The 4584-nt window shown below is 40.0% G+C and overlaps 1 pseudogene; it reads left to right on the top strand.

Moving 5' to 3' along the window:
• The first annotated feature begins 468 nt into the window (after nucleotides 1-468).
• On the top strand, nucleotides 469-1141 carry LOC101445895 (actin-related protein 2/3 complex subunit 3 pseudogene; annotated as a pseudogene).
• Nucleotides 1142-4584: the final 3443 nt, after the last annotated feature.

Raw genomic sequence — 4584 nt, 5'->3', positions numbered from 1 at the left:
TCTGGTCATCATTTATCTTGGTGGGTTCGTTCAGTTGATTAGCTTCTCTCTCTAGCCTCAGGGTTTTTTAGGTGCTGTTTTTATGTATCGGTTAAATTTTCTTTGACACTCTGTTCTTCTTATTCCATTACCTTGTTGTTGTCTACATTACCTTGAAGATAAAAGATTAGGACCAGGGAAAGCAAAAGAGGTAAGGAAATAAAAAGTATAATAGTAGTATTGGTAGTAAATGTTAGCAGAAGAACTATATAAGACCTAGGAAAATAAATATTGAACTTGTGTAAGCAGTGTATAGTTATAGGAATAAGAAAGTGGAGTACCTACAATGAAATGGGAAACTGAATATGAAGAAGAACATAGTATGAATTAAAAGGCTAGCATGGCATCCACCCCACCCTGGCCATCCAACCCAAAGCTCTGTACTCGGACTCTACCTTCCTCAGCAGGTCAGAACCTGGTACCGTCAAGATGCTGGCTTTCCACTCTTCCCTCATGGACCCTGACACCAGACTCATTGGAAACATGGCACTGTTACCTATCAGAAGTCAGTTCAGAGGACCCACCCCTAGAGAGACAAAAGATACGGATATTGTGGATGAGGCCATCTATTACTTCAAGGCCAATGTCTTCTTCAAAAACTATGAAATTAAGAGTGAAGCCGACAGGACCTTGATATATATAACGCTCTACATTTCTGAGTGTCTAAAGAAACTCCAAAAGTGTAATTCTAAAAGCCAAGGTGAGAAAGAAATGTATACACTGGGAATCACTAATTTCCCTTTCCTGGAGAGCCTGGTTTTCCAATTAATACAATTAATGCTAAACATGCAAACAAACAGGAAGATGAAGTGATGAGGGCCTACTTACAGTAACTAAGGCAAGAGACTGGATTGAGATTTTGTGAGAAAGTTTTTGATCCTCAGAATGATAAACCTAGCAAGTGGTGGACTTGCTTTGTGCAGAGACAGTTCATGAACAAGAGTCTCTCAGGACCTGGGCAGTAAAGGGAGCCTGGGCAGCCACGCCACACAGCACAGGCAACATTTCCCAGCAAGATGTACACAGTTCTTTGCCTTTATTTCAAAAAGTTTTATACAGAAAAGAGAAGAGTACACTTGAAAAGCTCTTTATCAAGAATTTGGATGGGGAAGGGGGGAGTGGATTGTGGAAGGGTAATTTGAAATTTTTTACAGTATTAAGCTGGTGCTTAACAATAAGTTATAATAAAGAAATTTCTAACAAAAAATAAATAAATAAAAGTCTAGCATGATCAGGAGAAAGGGAAAGAGAAAAGAAAGGCCAATAAGATAGAGTTAACAAACAATAGAAAATAGAAGTGTTAGATGTAAAAAGCCAGAAAAAATGGGGGCTAAATGAAGAGAGGGTAAGGAAGACCAAGAATAGAAGGTGGAAGATAGACATATGTAGGAAGGAAAAGAGATAGTGTTGGTAACCAAAATCAGTACACACAGAAAAGAGGAGATTGAGGATGAGGAAGCACAGGAAACAATAGACAAGCCAGCAGCACCTTGAGCTATTACTCTTCTTGTCGTACTCTCTCCGGATTGATGTCCAGCAGCCTCCTGCTTTGTGGGTTCCCAGAACAGCTCACTCAGGCAGGATTTTGTCCCCACTTAGCCATTTTTTTGTAAGAGCGATGATATCGATGCTTTTACTCTGACCTGTCCATATTTTCTTTTACTCATGGAACTTATTTAGGAGAGTTTACTTAACATCTTTGATTAGTTGTTCCAATATTTGGGCATCTTCAGGAATAGTTTCTATCAGCTTATGTTATTCTTTTGAATGGGTCAAATCTTCATGTTTCTTTGTATGTCTTGAAGTCAGGACATTTGAAAATTTTGATATTTTAACTCTGGAGGTTAGATTCTCTTCCTTCTCCAGCATTTTAGTGTAGATTGCCTCTATGTTGAAGCTATCCTTCAATGGTTAGCCCAATTTATACTGAACCTATAGCTCAGCCCTTGGTGAGCAGTTTGGTTCTTCTCAGGTCTTTCTGGGCAAATGGTTTTCCCTTGGGCACCTACAATAGCTTTCAGGAATAACCCACTTTGCCTGGACATCCAAGTAACACCTCCAAAAGATTCCAGCTCTTAAGAGTTCAATTTCAGTTTAAAAGGCAGAGGCATAGATTTATTGCCAGCAAACCACCACCGGAATGCTACAGGCCTCAGAGAAAGCACAGTCCTACCAATACCCTGATTTTGTACTGCTAGCCTCCAAAATTGTGAGATAATAAAATTCCTGTGATATAAGCCCACCTGTCTGTGTTATTTTGTTACAGCAGACCTGGCAATCTAAGACACCACTCTGTTTTCTAATGGTCCCCTTTGTTCCATATTAAGACCATCCTCTAGGCCAAGCTGCCATCACCTCTTGTATTAAGGCCACTACAAAATTTCTAACTGATCCTCCTCATTCACTGGTCCCCTCTATAGGGTGATCACAGTCCTTTCAAAATACAAATATTTTGTGAAAATAAGCCTTTTATTATTAAGAAAGCAGGTCATGTGTACTGTAGAAAATTTTAAAATATAAGCAAAAATTTAAAGAAATTAATTTTTAAAAATTAAACCTTTACATTCCTATCCCCAGAGATCATTATCATTAGTACCTTATTATATGTTCCCCACCTTTATAACACTTTTCATAGTTACACTTTTACATTTATTTGTATGACTCTTAAAACAATGTGCATCTTACCCACAGGCTCTAAAGCTCCCTAAGGACAAAGACATTGTCTGGTTTGCCCTACCACTGTAACTGCAGTTGCTGGAAGAGTGGCTGATACTTGTTTGGTAACTTAACAAATATTTATTGGGCGAATAAATAAAGTATTTGAAAAAGTACATAATAATCTAGTAGCTGTTTTTGGGGGTGTGTGGTCATAGCAGTCCCTTTTCTTTGAGAATCAATTCCCCAATCAGAGGGCTGGTTTGTGATAGCCGATACACAACTCCACCCCATGACAATAAATTGTATCAAAGCACACATATAACCGAAGCTGAGCTGTTCAGATTCCTTTTCCTGGGAACTGGAACCCAGATTCCAGAAGCAGTTAGCAAGTCTTAGCTTGTGTCTGGAGTTGAGCGACTGGTAAACACTTGGACAGTGGGTGGCTCCAGTATGTATATGAAGAAACAGAGAAAAACAGTCTCTAGTTAGAGAAGAATAAAATAGACACAAAATACTAAACAGATATAAAAGAGCAGAAAATGATTTCTCATGTTCTCAAAGATTTTCTACTTCTTGGTTCTGAAGTCCAGATGTCTCTGGATTCCATGAGATACTACTGTATATTGGAAATAAAGGTTTTTCTCCTTTTTAAAAACCTAACGTGGCTCAATTTCTAGTGCTTGTAAACCAGAGTCTTAACTAAGACATGCGCTATTCATGTATTAGTAGGTACAATTAATCAAGATGATAATAGAAACCTGCCTAAGGGCAGTAGCTCATTGATGACAGCCCTAATCCCAGCCAGATTCACCTGGGAAAACCCATCCTGCCAAAATGCCCATTCCATCCTACTGGGTAAAAATGACTCAACTATGGGGATCTTTTCAGCTTTAGGCAGAAAGGGCAGGGAGTGGGCTGGAGCTTATATTTGAATCTAAAATCCTTCACTGAAATAGACATATGTATTCAAACAGAACCAAAAAACCCCAGCAATATCTATGACATTTCTGGGTAGAGAATTGGGGAAAAAAAGGTCAGGCCCAAAACAGACATATATTGTTGGTTATTTGTGGCTGCAGGCAATTTAAAGATACCACCTTTGAATTCCCCAAGAGATTTTTTTTTTTTTTTTAATTCCTGTTCTTCTTGTTATCCAGTGGTCAACTTAGTGTTTACTGGCTTCTGGAAAATCAGGGGATTTTGAAAAAGAAAATCTATGTTGGCTTCTGGTTAAAATGGAAATATAGAGACTGATCTTTTATGCCAAGATGATGCTGGTAACCCCCTGCCAAGCAGGAATACACTTCAAGGTGTTCTGTGGTTGAGATAGATGGTCTGGAATCACACACACTCTCATGCCTAAACAATGCACTAGTTTAGGCTCCGATGTCTAGTTAGTGGTGGGGATGCAGCCTGGAGCGATGGAAGTTGTGAATCTAGTTGAGTCCTTGGCCTCTGGCTGAGCGAATTTCCATATTTCCCTCTGGTAGTCCAGGGGCATGTATGGTCTCAGTCTGGGATTTCTAACGGTTCTATCAAAATTCTGCACACAAGGACCCTCAATAAGGACAAGGCTAACCTGGGAGGCCGTGACTCTCAATGACACCATGTCAAGACGCTTGGTGAGATCCCATTGTTGAACTTACTGTTTCAGGAGTCAGAGAGAGATGCCCTCTACTATCTGATGGTTTGGCAAGCAGGAAGGGACAATTATTATTGGCAGAATTACGGACAGTGGAGCTGAGCAGACAGGGAAGTTCTGGGGGCCACATCCTGGGCCCATACCCCAACCAGAAGGGAAGAAGCCTGGCCAGTGATATATCTCCCTCTGGAGAGGTTGGAAAGTTTTCCTCACTGTCTACTCCAAATTCAGGAGGGACCTTCCTC

Source organism: Dasypus novemcinctus, chromosome 6 (assembly GCF_030445035.2).
Source record: "Dasypus novemcinctus isolate mDasNov1 chromosome 6, mDasNov1.1.hap2, whole genome shotgun sequence".
Taxonomy (NCBI): domain Eukaryota; kingdom Metazoa; phylum Chordata; class Mammalia; order Cingulata; family Dasypodidae; genus Dasypus; species Dasypus novemcinctus.
This window is presented reverse-complemented; position numbering and strand designations above follow the sequence as displayed.